This window comes from Balaenoptera acutorostrata, chromosome 12 (genome assembly GCF_949987535.1).
Source record: "Balaenoptera acutorostrata chromosome 12, mBalAcu1.1, whole genome shotgun sequence".
Taxonomy (NCBI): Eukaryota; Metazoa; Chordata; class Mammalia; order Artiodactyla; family Balaenopteridae; genus Balaenoptera; species Balaenoptera acutorostrata.
In genome coordinates this window covers 63,135,856-63,156,530 of record NC_080075.1, presented here as the reverse complement: position 1 = coordinate 63,156,530, position 20,675 = coordinate 63,135,856, and the positions used below count along the sequence as shown (strand labels likewise).

The 20,675-nt window shown below is 45.7% G+C and overlaps 1 pseudogene; it reads left to right on the top strand.

The window, feature by feature from the left end:
* Positions 1-3,689: 3,689 nt before the first annotated feature.
* Positions 3,690-20,103, top strand: LOC103012149 (DNA polymerase subunit gamma-1-like; annotated as a pseudogene).
* The last annotated feature ends 572 nt before the right edge of the window (positions 20,104-20,675 follow it).

The window sequence follows — 20,675 nt, the reverse complement described above, 5'->3', positions numbered from 1 at the left end:
TAAGTTGAAAGAGAGAGAACACAGGAGAAAGGAAAAGCTTTGTATTTTAGGACCTTTAATGGCACTTTTCCCCTGATTTTTGAACAAGGGTCTTGCATTTCACTTTGCACTTGGCCCAACAAATTAGGTAGCCAGCCCTGCATAGGAGGTTAGTACTGAAAAGACCCTACAGATTATCTAGCTCAATCCCTTCACTGGACAAGGAAGATGAGGCCCAGAGAAGTGAAGTGACATCTTGCTCAGGAAATGAAAAGGGAAGGGTAGGTTGGGAGGAACTTCATCCATCTTCAGACCTTGAGGAGTGAGCTAGGGGTTTATTGAAACAGGCTAAATCCAGAGGGACCCCCATCTCCCGATCTGTCCTTGTCCAGGTTTCCTGGCGCCCACTGGCTCCCATGATGATCCGAGAGTTCCCAGAGCCAGCCTTGTCTCCAGGGTTCAAGGGCAGTGGAGCCAAGCTCCCAGAATTCTTTGCAGCTCTGTGTATTTTGGCCACATTTTGACCATCCTGGATTCCCCCGCTAGGCATCACTCCCACACATTTAACGGCCAGACAATATCTTACACCACCAATTGTGTCCCGCCAGCCCTGGGCACCTGGGGACTTTCAACAGACATGTGTTCTGTTCTTGGGAATGTTAGGCTTCTAGTAAGTCCATAAGGCTTTTAAAAGTTCGGGGAATGCTGTATAGCACAAGGAACTCTTCTCAATACTCTGTAATGACCTATATGGGAAAAGAAGCTTAAAAAAGAGTGGATATATGTATATTTATAACTGCTTCACTTTGCTGTACAGCAGAAACACAACATTGTAAATCAACTATATTCCAATAAATTTTTTTTAACATCTTTATTGGAGTATAATTGCTTTACAATGGTGAGTTAGTTTCTGCTGTATAACAAAGTGAATCAGCTATACGAATACGTATATCCCCATATCTACTCCCTCTTGCGTTTCCCTCCCACCCTCCCTATCCCACCCCTCTAGGTGGTCACAAAGCACCTAGCTGATCTCCCTGTGCTATGTGGCTGCTTCCCACTAGCTATCAATAAATTTTTAAAATAAAATAAAATAAAATAAAATGGATACTTAAAAAAAAGTTTGGGAAATGAATTGTTCAAGGTGGGGTTTAGGGGGAACAGGGAGTCCTGATGCAGTGTCCTGAATCTTCCTCCCTTGGACAAATGTCTTCTTTTCTATGAAGAAAAAACAGTAGGGGAATGAAGAGAGTGCTAGGAGGACTGAATTGGGAAAGATGTGATGTCTTTTCCTGTTTTTCTGGTAAAATCCTTGTTGTGAGGCTTGGAAATGCTGATTTTGAAAGATTTAACAATTTCTTTGCTGGCAACTGATTGAGTAACACATGTAACAGGAGTCTTTTATCAGATGTCATGTCATATGATATTCAAGCCAGCACCACATACACACACACACACACACACACACACACACACACACACATTTTGTTTTCACTTCTACAGGGAATAAGAAAAAAATGGACACTTTTCCTCAAATTACAGTGAGATATTTTTACCCTCCCCTACGTCCCTAGAGCCCACGTCATTCCCAAAACACAGCAATGTTTGAAAGGACACCATGTACCATTTCATTCCTTTGGGTGGAAACATGATTTTGAACTCCACCCGGCCTTCCCTCCACCTTCATTAAAATTCTAGAAGTACATTTTCTTCGAATGATATGTTTTCTGGGATTTCTTGATGTTGCCTGAAAACTATTTCTTTCAAAACGCTTTGGCCCAGGCCATGGCTAGCATGCAGTGACAAAGCCGACTGGGACCGGGGTTGCGTAGAAGGGAAAAGGGCCTCCTCAGGGGCCACCACACCTTCTCTCAGCTTTCAGGCTGCTCATACTTTCTTGGGGAACATCCTTTCCAGCCACCACCAGCCACAGGGTTTACAAACAAGCTCACAGCCTCTGGCTTCTATGCTGTGGGGATAGCTTCAGTCTCCACCCCTGACCCTCTGGCCCTGCCTGGATCGCACCTCTCCCACGCAGCCCTCCCACCAGACCCTTCGCTTTGGTCGGGCTCTTTCTGTCCACTGACTCCTGTGTGCTGGACTTCAGGATTCTCATTCACTTCCTGAGCTTCCTCACCAGGACTCAGAATTCAGTCCTCCCGCCCAGTTCTCTTCATGCTCTTGCAAGAACCAGTTCAAGGGAATTCCCTGGCTGTCCAGTAATTAGGACTCGGCGCTTTCACCGAAGGGGGCCCAGGTTCGATCCTGGTTGGGTAACTAACATCCCAAAAGCCTCCCAGCATGGCCAAAAAAAAAAAAAAAGAACCAGTTCAAATGCAATGGCCCCTCCAGGCCTCCCTCATTGCTCCAGAACATCCTAGAGCATCTGAGCAAGGCCAGGATTCTAGCAATTATCTTCGCCTCATCTTTGCTTCTCCCACTCAGGAACAAGGACATATTTTTCTATGCCTCCCCGTCCTCCCCAATGCCTAGCTCAGAATATGTATGTAGGTGTTCAATAAAGATTAGCTGTACACTACCAAATGTAAAATAGATAGCTAGTGGGAAGCAGCTGCATCGCATGGGGAGATCAGCTCGGTGCTTTGTGACCACCTAGAGGGGTGGGATAGGGAGGGTGGGAGGGAGACACAAGAGGGAGGAGATATGGGGATATGTGTATACATATAGCTGATTCACTTTGTTATACAGCAGAAATTAACATACCACTGTAAAGCAATTATACTCCAATAAAGATGTTAAAAAAATAAATATAAAAAAGATAAAATAAAATAGAAAGATTAGCTGTACAAATTATAAGTTCTCCACTGCAAGCTCAAAGTTCTTTAACATACCTGCACAAAAACTCAGTAAACATACGTGGTGGGAACTTCGATTTCAGTTTGATAAATGTCTCTCAGTTGTGTTCTCAAACGCACCCACCCACTCCCCCCAGCATCACTGCAAAGGCCATAAGGGAGGTTGTCACACTCCTGAGATCTGAAAAGTCACGTGGGCTGCTCTGCCCAGCTGTAGGGCACTCAGGGCTGCTGTTGAGCTTTGAACAAATCCTGGGATTATTTATAATTGAACATCAGTCTCGGCGAGCCTTCGGAGCCATGAAGGAGTTTATTATTCGCCACCCCACATGCTTCCCTCTGTCCTCTCGCCTCCCCCTCCGGCCTGACATCCTCCCACACTCACAGCAGGCTCTCCGGCTTGCGGGGGCCTCAGGGCACCTGGGCTGGCCAGCGGCCACCTTCCCGCCGGATTGTTCCAGGAGTCCGGAATCACAGACCACCCTGAACGCCCACACATACCCTTCCGACTGGGATGGATCATCCAAGGGTGAGAATGGCCAGCTGAGGCGGAAACTCCACAAGACTGACTTACTCCAGGCTTATCTCAGCGGGGGCCTGCAGAGTCGGGACAGAAACGGACGCCACTGGGAGGGCCTGGGTGGGAGCTCGGTCCTGTCTCCACCCACGTGACCACCTCCCTCCACATCCCCTGGGCCTGGGCCTACCCCGCCCATGAACATAGCAAGCTCTTAGGCCTCTAACGTGAATCATGCCCAGGCCAGGTGACTAGGAAAGTGAAACCATAAAGAACATTAGCCCTGGAGAGGCAGGTAAAGATCCTCTAAGAGGGTGAACGTAAAACTATTCTAGCTGCAGAGCCCTTTCTTCAAAAGAATCTTACCAGAAAACCCGATGAGCAAAACGGATGAAACCCCAGGAAGAAAAGCCCTTCGCTTTCGCATCAAGGTGCTTTGATTTTATCTCCCTTCCATCTTGACCAGCTGGGGCCCCTGACATCTCGGAGCCCACCTACGGTGTGCCCTCAGAGACTCTAAAGCCAGGCCAGCAGGCAGCCTTCTCTTGCCCGTGCAGGAATGGTGTTTATGGAAAGCCGTAGAAGATGGGCACACTGATGAAAGCGTTAGAATGTTCTCTCTTGAGAGTGGTAGAAGTCCAGTACAAACAAGCTTAATTAAGATGCGGCTTCGTTGTAAAGATCCTGGAGCAGGGCTTCCCTGGTGGCGCAGTGGTTGAGAATCTGCCTGCTAATGCAGGGGACACGGGTTCGAGCCCTGGTCTGGGAAGATCCCACATGCCGCGGAGCAACTAGGCCCGTGAGCCACAATTACTGAGCCTGTGCGTCTGGAGCCTGTGCTCCACAACAGGAGAGGCCGCGATAGTGAGAGGCCCGCGCACCGCGATGAACAGTGGCCCCCACTTGCCGCAGCTAGAGGAAGCCCTCACACAGCAACAAAGACCCAACACAGCCATAAATTAATTAATTAATTAATTTAAAAAAAAAAAGATCCTGGAGCATCCAAACACATGTCTGGGCTCTCAATGCCTAGAACTGGGCCTCGACGCCATGAAGACCCCTCTCTCCCCGCCTCCCCTCTCTCCCCACCTCCCCTCTCTCCTTACCACTACTTGGCTTTATTACTCCAGTGAAGATGGGTTTTCTCTGAGTGACTGAAAACAGAGCCTGGGGGGCTCTAGATTCCCAAACGTCCCTCCAACCTCCCTGAGTTAGGATGACTTCACCACTAGCTCTTAGAACAGGGCCTCCGATTGGCCCAGATTCTGTCATGTGCCCATCCCTGAACCAATCACTGTGGCCCAAGGGATGGGTACATGCCTAAGTCCTGGCCAAAAGCATGGAGTTCTGGGATTGGCAGCCCCTCAGAACCACAGGGAAGCGGGACTGGGAGAAATAGTTCCCCAAAGAAAGTGGGGGCCCCTGTTAAGTTAATGATCATAAACAGCCCAGATCCTCAACATTAGTGCCAAAGACTCTCTTGGAAACAGGGCCCTAACCCCAAGGAATGATCCCCATGAGTTCAACTTCAAGCATTAGAGACTGGGGCAAAGAGGGCCTTGCAGAGCCCCCGGGACCACCCACAGGGGGAGCCCTCTACCCTCCCTGCCCACACCGCCAGAGCTAAACCCAAGCATTAGCTGGGCGCATGCGTGTTACTTTTCCATTTAAACTTAATTCAACTTGAAAGGACTCTTCATCGTATCTTGTGCAAGTGAGCAAGGGAGAGTGTTGGTTCAGTGGTGCAATAAATAACCTCTCGTTATGAGAAACATGATGCCTCAGTCCCTAAGCTATTTGGTAACCATAATCTGATATTACAGAAGCTTTTCTTGTGAGACCAGAGATATCTGAGCCACTTCCCTTTTCAAACAACTTCAGCTAATGGCTTTCCATGCTATTAGTGGAATGAGTCCAAGCCCTCTTTGATTTGTGGTCACTTGATTGGATCCTGAAAGGGGAGGTTCAGATTTGCAAGCAGGAGTAATTGCCTGGGAACACTGCAGAGTTATACAATTCCTGTGGAGTTGGAGGAACCACTCATTTGGAGAAACTTGACTCCTCTACAGAGATGAAAATATTTGTCAAGGTTTCTCACTCCCATGCTGGCCCCTTCCGCACTCTGACCGCTCACTTCAGCCCTCTCTGCCTCCCCAATGTTCCTGATGCTGAGAATGTTTTCTTAGAAAGGAGGGGGCTCTTCTTGGATCCTACTACACAATGCCAGAAGCCATTTAGAAAGTGATGCAGCCGTACAGCCTGGCTGGCAGGTCCAACCACCGTATCCTTAGGCAAATGTCAGTCCTGGGAGTGCACCTAGAACTCTGCCTCTGAATTTCGAACTCCAGTCACTGTAGGGCAGGTAGAGTGGGAGCACAGCAGTGTGTGTGGCCATGAAACAGAGCTTCTCTTTCTAGTAGAAAGAGAGACACCATTTTGTAAAGTTGCCTGACCACCTGCATGCTTCTGGGCTAACTCGCAGGCCCATTTTAGGAGTCCTTGGTCCCATTTGATCTAAAAGAAAATGATAGTAGATCTTGACACTGTACTAAGTACACTTCACAGGGTGGGAGGGAGAACACCAGTGGGACAGCATTTGTTTTGACATTAGAAACCTGGCTTCATTTTCTGAACCATAACAACCAGAGGTTATCTCAGGCTTGGAAGGGACTTTTTCTTTTTCATAAGCTTTTGATTTTGGAATAAATTTAGATTTACAGAAAAGTCGCAAATGTAGTGCCAACATTTCCCATATACCCTTCGCCCAGTGTCCACTAATGATAACATCTTTCCTGACAGCGCTGCCTTTGTCCAAGTTAAGAAATTAACATTGGTTCCCTGACATTAGCTATACTCCGGACAGTCAGATTTCACCCATTTCTCCATTAACGTTCCAGAATCCCACATGGCATGTAGTCATCATGTCTCCTTCGTCTCTTCCAATCTGTGACCGTTTTTCTGTGTTTCCTTGTTTATCATGACCTTGACCATTGTGAAAATTACTGGTCAGGTATGTCATACACTGTCCCTCGATTCAGGTTGTCTGATGTTGTCTCATAATAGACTAAAATTATGGGTTTTGAGGAAGAAGACCCAGAGGTGAAATACCTGGGAGGAATTTTTTTTAAACAGGTAGCTCAGAAGTTACAAACGAACCCGCCTTCAAATCAAATCATGTTTTGTTCGTGCTATCTGTATCTTTGAGAAATTTTGTGCCAATTTTGTGCTGAACTTTTTCAATTTAGATTTTCAGCTTCTCTTAAAAAAGTAGAAAGAGCTGGTGACTGCAGGCTTCCATGACGGTTAGAGGTGGGTGCCAGGAAGCTATGGCCCGCCGTGGGATGCGTCCTCTTCAGGCGCCATCGGTCCTGTGGCCTCCCCAGCTCTGAGCCTCAGCATCAGCTGCCATTGGTCATCATGTCCACGGTGTTGACTTTCTTACAGTAAAGAGGTGGCGTCTATGTTTCTATCACAGCAGAAGTGAACCCAGATGGCCCCACGCTTCAAGAGAAAGAAAGCAAGAGCAAGAAACGTGCTGAGTCGAATCTCAAAGAAACTGCATGTTTCCTAATGACAGGAAAGGGTGTGAATGCACACCCTGAAAACTGCCTGTGATCCTCTGTGACTATCGTTCACATGACACAGCCCTCGCCACTCATTTGGCAGCAAAAAGAGGGGGTGTGGGTCAAGAGGGAAGCCAATCAACAGGGAAGTAGATGTATGAAGGGAAAGGATGCTGCCCTGGGTTCCCTTCCCCAAGGTCAAATTCATGTCACTGCCCAGGGATGGCCCTGTCACCTGCTGGACAAGGCCATCCAGTAGGGTCTACGCAGCTGGGCCTACCCTGGGCAGGAATTTCCAGCACTGCCAATGCCACCTCAGAAGAGGTCCTGCTAGCAGAGAGAGGATCTTCCGCATCTGTTGTACCCTCCCTAACCTACGGGCCTGCTGGACGCACAGTGAGTGTCTGTCTGATTATCCTCTACACCCCACCCTGCTGTCTGTGAGTCAGACATCCTCTGGCACATGAGCTAGAATTCTGAGCCCCAGCCTTCCCCACTCCCTGACAGGTCCCCCAATCCCTCCTGCTTCTCCTCCTCCCCTTTCCTGTCCCACCCCATCACCCCAGCCTTGAAGGCTTTAGGATCTGAAGAGTGTGACCACACCAGGTGTTGAGGTGGTGACCAAACCAAGTCTCCAAGCGCCCAACTAATGTGCTGAGTCCTACCTGCTGCATCACCAAAGCAAACCTGGGGGGAGCAGGACCTTGAGTGGAAGGAGTGAGCACTGGACCAGGAGTCAGAGGATCTGGATCCAGTCTTGATTCCAGTGCTGTGCAGTGTTGGGCAAATCACCTAACCCCTCTGAGCCTGAGCTATCTCAGCTATCAAGTCCAGTGACATTTCTGTGATGTATAAATATGATCAAGGGACTTCCCTGGTAGTCCAGTGGTTAAGACTCTGTGCTCCCAATGCAGGGGGCCCGGGTTTGATCCCTGGCCAGGGAACTAGATCCTGCATGCCACAACTAAGAGTCTTCATGCCACAGCTAAAGATTCCGCATGCCACAACTAAAAGACATCTTGCATGCTGCAACTAAAGATCCCACATGCTACAACTAAGACCCGGCGCAGCCAAATACATAAACAAACAAACAAACAAATAAATAAAGATGATCGAGCCACAGAGTCAGTTTCATGACTTGTTTCCTTCGCTCTCAAGCCCGAGTTATACCCTTCTCTACATGCCCAGAGCAGCCCAACTTTCTCCACCAGTGCCCCAACCTCACATTCCCTGCACCCCTACTCCTAATAGAACTGCCCTGAGGACAACATACTCAGATTGGAACATGGGGCCCAGCTCACACATGAGGACTTGCCTGAGGCAGGGGTAGGTCTGAGGGCTCTTTTGTGGCCCAGGACAGACCCTAAATCCCAGAGGTGACAGTGGGAGTGGTGTCTCCTTAAGCTGACTCAAAGATTCTTCTCTCAGATGAACAGAGAAGGCTGAGCCATAGGCTTTAAAAATGTTCCAGAAAAATTAACCTTCATTGTTATCGCTGGAGCTGAGGCCCAATAGTTAGTGGTCAGATCAGGAGGCCTCCCAGGACCCTCCGTGGACATGGGCTGCCTCTGAAGTGCTGGGAACTTACCAAACCAGGAGATGGCCAAGCTCACAATAGGCAAAAGGGCAAACAAATCATATGAGCAAAGTGACAAAACCAAGAGAGGGAGACAAAGCCCACTTTGGGACTGGCCAGTGGGATCCTGGTAAGAAAAGATTCCTCATCCAGGAACTCGGATGGTGTTTGTCATAAGATTATGAAACACTGTGGAACTTGTTGTTCCTGTAATTTGTCTGCTTCAGAGGAGCTAATGTTTATTGATTTTCTTCTGTAAGAGGCAGAATCATCAATTTGGGTTGCCACTGTTGAAAGTTCTCAGGTTTCTGGAAGAAGCTTGAACAAAAAGAATTAGGCATCTCTATACTGGTTTTATTCTTAATCACAGAGGTTGCTACCGTGACAGGCTTCGCAGACATCCAAATCCTTATTCTTTTTCAAATTCTCAGAGGTTGAAAGTGTCAGAAGGAATTAACATTTGCGGAACACCGAACATGTGTCAGGCACTGAGCTGGGCCCTTTAACAAGACCGCAGGAGGACTTCCCTGGTGGTCCAGTGGGTAAGAAGCCGCACTCCCAATGCAGGGGGCCTGGGTTCAATCCCTGGTCAGGGGCCTAGATCCCAAGTGCTGCAACTAAGACCTGGCACAGCCTAAATAAATAAGTATTTAGGCCCTCGGGATCTTCATTGAGACATGTTTAGTTGCGGCATGCGGACTTTTACTTGCAGCATGCATGTGGGATCTAGTTCCCCGACCAGGGATCAAACCCAGGCCCTCTGCATTGGGAGTGCAGATTCTTACCCACTGGACCACCAGGGAAGTCCCAGTAAATAAATATTAAAAAAAAAAAAAAAAAGCAAGACAGCAGGGAATGTAATCTGTGCAGGATCTCCAAAAATTATTATTATGTCCATTTCACTGAAGAGAAAACTGAATTATAAAAAATTAAATAGCTTGCCCAAAGTTCCACAGATAAAATGGAGCCAAAGTGAGATTCTGATCCATGTCTGTGCGTCTCAAGTTCCTAATCTTTCCTTGGCTCATACCGCCTCTTTGTGACTGGTTTTTCTCCAACATTTTACATATTTTATTGTCCTATTGTCTTATTTGAAACTTCCAAAACAATACTAAATAACGATACAAGTGGTCAATGCTATCTGTTCCAGATTTTAAAATGGCTTCTCTATTTCATAGTTTGATACAGTCATCAGCATGTTTAAAAAGTTTTATTCTATCCCTAACTTACATGGAATTTTTATTAGTAATTGTTGCTAGATTTTATCAAATGCTTTTACTTTCTACTACTATAATAACACAGGTTTTTTCTCTTTTAATCTAACACAGTAAATTTTTTGGATGAATTTCCAAATTTTAAACTATCTTTATAAACCTGAAATAAACATGGTCTTAATTTCCTTTCATTCTTTTTGTAACTTTCCACTGGATTGTGCTTACTAATTTTTGTTTAATATCTTAGCTTCTACATTCATAAGTGAAATTTTCTACTTTTCTTTTTCTATCCTCATCAAGTTTTAATATTACTATTACCTGGGAGCTATTTCCACCTGTTTCTCTGGCCTATGATAGTTTAAATAGTAACCTACCACAGTTTCATGGATGCTGGCACAAAACTCCTGGATCAGAGACAAAAGGCAGCTTGTTACCCACAGCAATAGCAGCAGTGACAGATCAGCATTTTGGTGCCAATTTCCTAAGGGCAATGTGAAGAGGACCAGATGACACCTGCACATGCAGTGGTTGGAGTACAGGAGAGAAGAACCCTGGGTTTAAGGAACCTGATAATTTCATAATGGGCACTAAGCATACCTGCCATTTGCTCCATTGCGAGACACACTCTGTCTTCCAAGGTCATAAGTAACCTGCCCTTTATTCTGAAGGGAACCACCATCTCTACCTTCCACAGTCGTTCACCGTCCAAACATCCTGGAAAAGATGGCCCAGTAGTTCACTCGCAAATGCACAAAAAGGTGAGAGACCCATGGAGAACTATTTCCCAACAGTGGACAGCTGAGACCGAAAGGACAAAACATTAGGACTTGTTTATTCTTAGACTGTGGGCATATGAAAGCCATTACCTTCTTTTCTGTCTTTTTCTATATTTTTTTAAACACCCCTTGCCAAAAAAAAAAAAAAAAAAAAAAAAAAAAAAAAAAACAAGGAAAGAAAGAAAGAAAGAAAAAGGAAGAAGAGCTTTCTCGTAATGGAATCACTACTTCAAGATTTGGTGAGTGTTCCAGCAGAATATGGTGACTTCCCTTTAGGGATATTGCAGAATTCCTGAATTGGATGGGTGGGGCAGGGTAAGGCCCTTCTAATTCAAAGAATCTACAGTATTATGTCAACTTTGAAGGCATTTCAGAACTCCTTAGCTATTCTTACTCAGTACCTCTGCATTTCATCATATTCATAGGTGAACAGGGACAGATGATTGGAAATCTCACACATGCACACAATTTCCAAATAACTCATGGCTGGGATTATCCACATTTCTTAATCTCTTTAGTCTTTTCTTAATGAGGTCAGTGGGAGGGCTGTTATTTTTGCTCCTAAAGCACTGGTGTATGAAAAATGTCATGGTCACAGGAAAGTCAGTGGTGAACAAGATAAACATGACCCTGTCCCACAGAACTTACTATGTACAGGAGAAGAGAAATAATTCAACAGAATAATAAGATTTGATTGGCTCTCAGAGTCACTAGAAATTGATTTAGCCCTCTCCCCTTCCACCTCTACTCACCCACTCGCTCTCTAAGGAGCCTTTGCCAGAGGGAGTTGGTGTAGTTTTCCTGTGTTTGCCCCATAGAGAGTAATAGAACAGGAGGCCCAGGGAAACCATAGATTAATAAAAGATCCAGTAAGGTGCTGGTTGATAAAAGGTATCTGCTCAGGTAACTCTCCTCTCTTTAGCTCAGATTTTCCTTTTCATAGGAAATTCCAATGTCTAGCTTCACAGCTCAGTTGAATACTTATTGCTTTAAAGGACCCAGCAAACCTAACATACCATTAAAAAGTCCAAAATTAGGATATTCTCTCGAGGTCTTTGCCCAAAATGCAACACCCCACATCCTTGGTCCTTTCCTTTCTTCCACCCCTCTGATGCCATTCTCGTGGCCATAACAGTATGTCAAACACACACACACACACACACACGTGTGCATTTGCTTTCTCTACATTTCTAAATTTTCCTCTTATTCACTCCAAAAGGATGTAGGAGTGGCTACTGTTTCTGAAATAGGAATAAGATTAGCTAATGAGGATGGTCTTTTTACCCATCCTCTCAGCAAAAATCAAAACACAGCTACAGTTCAATTTAAGCAAATACTTAAATGAAAATTCAGATTTATAGAAAATATTAAATTGAATTAATGTTAAATCCATTGAACAGTCTTTATTTTTGAAAGCATTCAGAGTAGAATTCCTTTACTTAGCAAGCGTCCCTCACAACTATTTCCCAAAAATATTTACTCTGAAAGAGAAAATGTACCTGCAGTTTGGCTTTTTCCCAGATTTGATACCAGAGATACCGAAAGTCAGATAAGCAATGAGCAAAATGCAAAACCAGATTCTAGTTTCCTTCAAAAACTGAAGTGACAATTCTTATCTGCTGCCATCTAAAATGCTGGGCTGCCGCAAATGATTTTGAAAGATGGACTTTATCTGCCCCCTGCTGTATTCTGAGTAAATGACAGGACATCCTAATTTAGCAGCAGGAGACAGAGCCAGACATGGTGTGTACTAGCACCCCTTACTAGAATAGAAAGGCTATGGCAAAAAGACGGTGCCTGGGCTTCACCACTATGTCTCCAGCATGAAGTGTAGCTGGCATGTAGCAGGCATGACATTAATATGTGCCGAATGCATGCACATACAGGAAAGGAAGCTGTGCTTACATACTCTGTTTGCATAAGCATAATACCAAGCGCATATAAGCCCAAGGGGGGGGGGGGGAAATGTTTTGCAATTCTCTGTTCATAAGTGTTTGAAATAAACTGGTGGCAATTGGGCATGACTGATGTCCTCTAATAATTCCACTGGGCTAAACAAAATAATAAATTGGAATATTCAAGCTTAACAATAAAGATAGATTTTCTAAATGTTGCTTACTGCCAAGAAATAAATCTTTGAGAGCTTAGGATCTGAAAGCCACAAGGTTAAAAGACCATATGATTATTTCCAAGATGGAGAACTGGTTGAGATATCATAAAATTCGCTGTGTTATCCCTTTCATCCCTTTCTCCAGAGACCCCTGCTGCTACCAGCCCTCTAGTCCTTATCCGTGCATCTCTCAAACACTAGTGAAGGCAAGGACAAAAATAATAGGCATCTTCCTTAGTTGGGGGTGGATTTATTGAATACGAAAGAAGTCACGTTAGGGCTAAGATTTAGACATTTGATATACCTCCATACCTACCCTGAAGGTTAGGCTTCTCCGATGAGTCAAAAAATCAGTGTATGCAGAACAGTTCTAAAGGGAAGATAATTAAGTGCCAATGGATGTGATATAGAAAATGTCGAAAGAGAAATGTTTCCACCAGGGGAATCTTTCTACCAGTTGAGACTGACACTTGGCCATTTCAGGTTCCTTGCACCACGCCACTAAACCAGCAAATAAGATGGGGTGCAGTGGGGAGTGCTGACCATTTCAGCTGAGGCCGTTGATCTTGGGTGTTAGGGAAAATAGGAGTCCTTCCTTAGACATGCCGGAGCAATGTTCACAAACTGAGGGGTCCTCCTTGTACCTCCCCACGGAATACTGCAAGTAAGCAGGACTAGAGCAACCTTAGGGAAGTAGAGGGCCACCAAGAACTCAGATGCTCAGGAATAAAGGTTAGGGTCACTCCACAAGGTAAAGGCAGACCAAGTTGTGGCTGAGGGCAAAGGTAACATGGAGTGGGTAAATATCAACTATAGCCTTATATTTCCCCTTGCAGGTGAGTTACGTTATATAAGAATATATGTTAAATTTTTCCCCTCTCCCTTCCCCAGATATATAGTGTATATAGCCTCTGTGGATTTATTTTACAATTTATCCATGGCTAACAGGGCATTAAGAAAAGAGTGTATTTAAATTAGAAGAATGAACATCAAAATTCTGAATATGGAGCTGAATGCAATCAACTGAAATTTGGGGCTTCCCCTTTTGAGGAGAGAGTAGCATATTTTGTATAAGGGATTGTTGCATTGTGTTCTGCAGGCTGGAGACTTAAGGATGGAGGGAGGGTGTACATTGATGTTGGGCCTCCAGAGGGTGACTGCGGTGGACATCTGTCCCTACCCAGAATCTTTCAAACAGCTTCTTCTCGCTTGGATAATTCTCCAAGTATAAATCCTACCTCCCTCATCTGGAATAGCTTTTTAAAAATACATTGAAATTTTGAAATTAATACAACAGGTGTGTTAGAGTCTACCAATCAGATATACATGTGTAAGACTTTGTTTTGAAAGTGAATTTTCTGAGAAAACAGAGAAGGTCCAGGCCAGCAAAGGCAGCCAGTTCTGAAGTCAAGTGGTGACGGGACTGTCTCCACCGTCCACAGCAGAGTCCATGTGTTTTGGCTGGGCTCCGTTACATGGTCAGATCTGAGGTGTGGTTCTGAGAGTTGTTCCTAGAAGCTCAACCTAGCTTCTCCAGAAATTCCACAAATTTCTAATAGCCTTTGTGAATCCCTTCCCACATAGACTAGCTAGAGAGGATTCTATCGTTAGAACTAAGACGTCTGATTAGAATAGAAAAAGTTAGTAGCTATATGCCCAGGGCAGTTTGCTTTGCCTCTCTCAGCCTCAGCTTTGTGATCCTTGAAAACTTTCAAGCACTGTTGTAAAGACCAGAAATAATACAAAATGTCTTATATCTAAAAAAACTCTATGGAGAACAGTATGGAGGTTCCTTAAAAAACTAAAAATAGAACTACCATGTGACCCAGCAATCCCACTCCCGGGCTTAATTCAAAAAGACACATGCACTCCAATGTTCATTGCAGCACTATTTACAATAGCCAGGACATGGAAGCAACCTAAATGCCCATCAACAGATGAATGGATAAAGAAGATGTGGCACATATATACAATGGAATATTACTCAGCCATAAAAAGAAATGAAACTGAGTTATTTGTAGTGAGGTGGATGGACCGAGAGTCTGTCATACAGAGTGAAATAAGTCAGAAAGAGAAAAACAAATACCATATGCTGACACATATATATGGAATCTAAAAAAAAAAAAAAAAAGGTTCTGAAGAACCTAGGGGCAGGACAGGAATAAAGACGCAGATGTAGAGAATGGACTTGAGGACACGGGGAGGGGGAAGGGTAAGCTGGGACGCAGTGAGAGAGTAGCAGCTGCATAGCACAGGGAGATCAGCTTGGTGCTTTGTGACCACCTAGAGGGGTGGGATAGGGAGGGTGGGAGGGAGACGCAAGAGGGAAGGGATATGAGGATATATGTATACGTATAGCTGATTCACTTTGTTATACAGCAGAAACTAACACAACATTGTAAAGCAATTATACTCCAATAAAGATGTTAAAAAAAGAGAAAAAGAAAATGGAGTTAGACTAGGTAGTGGTTCTCAGTCCTAAGTGCACAATAGAATCACCTGGGGAACTTTTAGAAAATGGATAACCAACAAGGACCTACTGTATAGCACAGGGAACTCTTCTCAATGTTATGTGGCAGCCTGGATGGGAGGGGAGTTTGGGGGTGAATGGATACATGTGTATGTATGGCTGAGTCCCTTTGCTGTGCACCTGAAACTATCACAATGTTGTTAATCGGCGATACTCCAATATAAAATAAAAAGTTAAAAAAAAAAAGGAAGAAGGTATCAGTGTTTATCTCCAACAAGTTCAAAGTATTCAAGATAATTGGTTTTTATATTTTCTAAATTTCTTGCATTTTATAATGAAAGGGAAAAAAAGATGTTTTTATTTGAGGGGATTGTTTAAAGAAATGAGTTAACAATATAGTCCCAATTCCCACTGTTCACAAGTGGAATTTGGTCTGTCTGACCCAGTCTGTTTCTGGTGACAGGAGCATGACATAGGCCTTGAAGTATTAAGAAAAATCATCCAAAACTTGGAAATAACCAAAAGACAGTTACAGCATGTCCTTTCAAGGTCATACTGGTGCATTGTTTAACATGCCTGCCAGGGTATTTCTTAATCTAGGGCAGTGGTTCTCAAAGTGTAATCTAAGGACCCCTGAGGGTTCCCAAGACAGTTTAGGGATTTTGTAAGGTCCTCCCTTTCCAACTACATAACTGTGTGAGGCCAAATTTTCCTCATATACTTCAACCAAAACAACATATTGCAACATATGAATGCAGAAATTGATATAAGGATTCAGCTGTCTTCTGATAAGCCAATTAAGTGTTCTATTTGCAAAAGTGTAAAACAATGCCTTTTTTCTCAAAATATATCTGAAGTTATTTTTCATTAAAAAATGTTAACATATAATGGGCTTGTTATTTTTATTTTTATTTTTTTATTTTTTTATTTTTTTAAAGGATTTTCTTATTTATTTATTTATTTATTTATTTTTGGCTGTGTTGGGTCTTCGGTTCGTGCGAGGGCTTTCTCCAGTTGCGGCAAGCGGGGGCCACTCTTCATCGCGGTGCGGGGACCGCTCTTCATCGCGGTGCGCGGGCCTTTCTCTATCGCGGCCCCTCCCGTCGCGGGGCACAGGCTCCAGACGCGCAGGCTCAGCAATTGTGGCTCACGGGCCCAGCCGCTCCGCGGCATGTGGGATCCTCCCAGACCAGGGCTCGAACCCGTGTCCCCTGCATTAGCAGGCAGATTCTCAACCACTGCGCCACCAGGGAAGCCCTATTTTTATTTTTAAAATACAGTTGACCTTTGAACACACGGGTTTGAACTGCGCAGGTCAATTTATAAACGGATATTTTTCCGTAGATACCAACTGCTGTGCTACATGATCCATGGTTGGTTGAACCCAGAGATGTAGAACACAAGACGAAGGGTGGACTGTAAAGCTATTCCTGGATTTTTGACGGTGGGACGGGTGGGTAACCCTAACCCTCACCTTGTTCAAGGGTCCACTATAACTAACATTTAAACATTTGTGTTTTGGTTTCTGATAAGGTGAATATTGATAGATTATTGGGATCCTCAGTTTTTAGGAGTATTAAGGGATACTGAGAACAAAAGTTTGAGACTCGCTGAGCTACATGTTTGACTTTGCTGTTCACTTTGGAGGGCTCAGATCACTCAGCACTCATTTCAAAACACCCTTCCTGGTAGACCGCATAATTCCTGTTCCTCCGATTCTGCTTCAAACCAGCTTTGCCATCTTAACAGTTTCCTCATTAAGGAGGTGAATAAATTTGACTAATACTCATTATATATGTATGACAGTCGAGTTTGATCTTTTGAAGATTATACTTTGATAGGAGGTGTAATCTCTGCTGATTCATAAAGACATTTACGATTTAGCCCTGGGGTTCTTTGCTTTGCATTCAAAGGTGGATGAAGCAAGGAACACTATGAAAATCTCTTGTTCAACATTTCCCTAATGAAATGAACTAAGACAACTGCGATGATCATCTGTGCCTAAAACTACTTTGTTCCTCGAGGAAAGTATTTAAGAGAGAACCAGTCTAAAGCTTGGGAAGCAGAGTGGCAGTTTTAAAAGAATGTCTAAGGTTAAAAATGGGTCTGTAATTTGGGAGAGACAATATTCACTTTAATATGGAAGAATATACTTTTTTTAAAATTTTATTTTATTTTTGGCTGTGTTGGGTCTTTGTTGCTGTGCATGGGCTTTCTCTAGTTGCGGTGAGCAGGGGCTACTCTTCATTGCGGTGCACAGGCTTCTCATTGCGGTGGCTTCTCTTGTTGTGGAGCACGGGCTCTCGGTGGGCGGGCTTCAGTAGTTGTGGCTCATGGGCTCTAGAGCACAGGCTCAGTAGTTGTGGTGCACGGGCTTAGTTGCTCCGCAGCATGTGGGATCTTCCCGGACCAGGGCTCGAATCCGTGTCCCCTGCATTGGCAGGCGGATTCTTAACCACTGCGCCACCAGGGAAGCCCTGGAAGAATATACTTTTAATCTACTGTTAATAGCTGTCCTTTCCAACACAGGCTCCACCTCCCTCTCAGGTAAACAACATAAGAACATAATTTCAGCTGTCTGCAGAAAACTTTCCTAGTCAGTATAAAATCAGCAGAAATTGATTACCCTACTACCCATTAGGAAACACTTCTCAAATCCTTCAGCTCCAGTGTGCACCAGAATGATCTGAGAGGCCTATTAGACATACAGATCTGAGTTCATTGTACAGTGTGGGGAGGGGCAATACTGTGCGTTTAAAACAAGCACTCCAGGTGATTGATTTAAAAATACATAAAACCACACTTTGAGAAATTATCTAGACAATTAAAACCTGCTGAACTGATCTCTTCCATTTTTCTAAGAATCACCGTGTACCCTTAACATCTACATGCCAAGTCTGTCTACATGGTCCGTAAGGCACTTCACAATCTGACTGGTGTCTCACAACTTCCTCTCCCACCACTCCATCCATCTCTGCCCTACAACCACATCCTATCCTGGAGCCCAACTGGCCCACTGCTGCATTCCTCCTTGCTGTTGACCTCTTTCCCTCTCCCTTGCCCTGCCTGTGCAGGACTGTTGATTTTTCACAGCAGTGCAATAGCGTGGACAGTTCCTGGCTATTTGGATTCTAAAGCCAGTAGACCTGGCTTCCAATCCCAGAACCCTTTGGTAAAAGTGGCCGACCCTGGGGGGGGCCTGTCCCTACATAGCCATCGAGTCCCTGTGCAGGAAGCACTGTCTTGAACAGGGGAAGCAGCAGTTGGAGCCGCAGGCGGCAGACCTGGCTGAGGAGCTCCTGCTCACTGACAGCAGCACCACGTGGCAGACGGTGGAAGAAATGGGCTGCTTAGAAGTGGAGGCCGAGGCCAGGATGGAGAACTTGCGAGTGGCAGTTCCAGGTCGGGCCCTAGCTCTGACTGCTGCTGGTGGCCCAAAAGCCAGCCAGCCAGCTTATCACCATGGCAACGGACCCTACAATGATGTGGATATCCCCGGCTGCTGGTTCTTCAAGCTGCCTCACAAGGATGGTAACAGCTGCAATGCTGGCAGCCCCTTTGCCAAAGACTTCCTGCCCAAGATGGAGGACGGCACCCTGCAGGCTGGCCCAGGAGGTGCCCGTGGGCCCCGTGCCTTGGAAATCAACAAAACGATTTCTTTTTGGAGGAATGCCCATAAACGTATCAGGTCCCAGATGGTGGTGTGGCTGCCCAGGTCAGCTCTGCCCCGTGCTGCGACCCGGCACCCACACTATGATGAGGAAGGCCGCTATGGGGCCATCTTGCCCCAGGGGGTGACCGCTGGCACCATCACTCAACGGGCTGTAGAGCCCACGTGGCTCATTGCCAGCAACGCCCGACCTGACCGAGTAGGCAGTGAGTTGAAGGCCATGGTGCAGGCCCCACCCGGCTACGTCCTCGTGGGTGCTGACGTAGACGCACAGGAGCTGTGGATTGCAGCTGTGCTGAGAGATGCCCACTTTGCTGGCATGCTTGGCTGCACGGCCTTCGGGTGGATGACACTGCAGGGCAGGAAGAGCAGGGGCAGCGATCTACACAGTAAGAGAGCTGCCACCGTGGGCATCACCCGTGAGCACACCAAGGTCTTCAACGATGGGTGCATCTATGGGGCGGGGGCAGCCCTTCGCTGAGCGCCTCCTAATGCAGTTCAACCACTGCCTCATGCGGCAGGAGGCAGCTGAGAAGGTCCAAAAGATGTATGCAGTCACCAAGGGCCTCCGCAGGTATCGGCTGTTAGATGAGGGTGAGTGGCTGGTGACGGAGTTGGACCTCCCTGTGGACAGGATGGAGGATGGCTTGGTTTCCCTGCAGGATCTACGCAAGATCCAGAGAGAAGCTTCTAGGAAATCACAATGGAAGAAGTGGGAGGTGGTTGCTGAACAAGCCTGGATGGGGGACAGAGTCAGAAATGTTCAATAAGCTGGAGAGCATTGCGATGTCTGACACACCACGTACCCCGGTGCTGGGCCGCTGCATCAGCTGAGCCCTGGAGCCCTCTGCTGTCCAGGGGGAGCTTATGACCCGCCGTGTGAATTGAGCGGTGCAAAGCTCCACTGCGGACTACTTACACCTCATGCTTGTGGCCATGAAGTGGCTGTTTGAGGCGTTTGCCATTGATGGGCGCTTCTGCATCAGCATCCACGATGAGGTTCGCTACCTGGTGCGGGAGGACTGCTACCGTGCTGCCCTCACCCTGCAGATCGCCAACCTCTTGACCAGGTGCACGTTTGCCTACAAGCTGGGTCTGAATGACTTGCCCCAGTCAGTCGCCTTTTTCAGTACAGCCAATATTGACCAGTGCCTCAGGAAGGAAGTGAACATGGATTGTAAAACCCCTTCCAACCCAACTGGGATGGAAAGCAGATACGGGATTCCCGAGGGTGAAGCACTGGATATTTACCAGATAATTGAACTCACCAAAGGCTCCCTGGAAAAATGAAGCCAGCCTGGACGGTAGCTCTGCCTGGAGGCTCTGTATTTGCTCCCTGGAGCTTCATCGGGGCGGTGCAGGCTCCTAAACTCAGGCTTTCCGCTGTGCTTTTTGCAAAAGGGCTTGCCTAAGGCCAGCCATTTTTCAGTAGCAGGACCTGCCAAGAATGATTGCCTCTAATTGACGGTGCAATTGAGTTCAGAACCAAGATGCCAACGTTGGTGCAGGCTGTAGGACAAGGGAGCATTGTTGCTTGTTGGGTAAAAAGAAAGCAGAAGCCCCAAAGTTCACATTAACTCAGGCATTTCACTTCTGTTTCCTTTTCTTCTTGGCTGGTTCTTTGTTGTCCCTCATGCTCTGATGCAGTGCCCTAGAAGGGGAGAGAAGTAACGCTCTAAATGTGATAAGCCTGCTCGGAGGCAGTGGAAATAAAAACAAAGATCCTTTATCTTCTCACCAAAAAAAAAAAAAAAGAAGTGGTCAACCTCTGTGAGCCTCAGATGACTCTTCTATCAAAACAGAGGTTAAAATACCCACCGCAAGGTTATTATTACACCAGCACTGGCGGTATATTTCATTTAGATGCTAAATGTGTTAGTTTGGGGGTTTTGCCTCCTGTAAAACCGTCAATCCTCCCTGGAAGAACTAACTGCTCTCTCCTCTATTCTAAGCAGTGCTAGCATTCCTAGAGATACTCGATGTA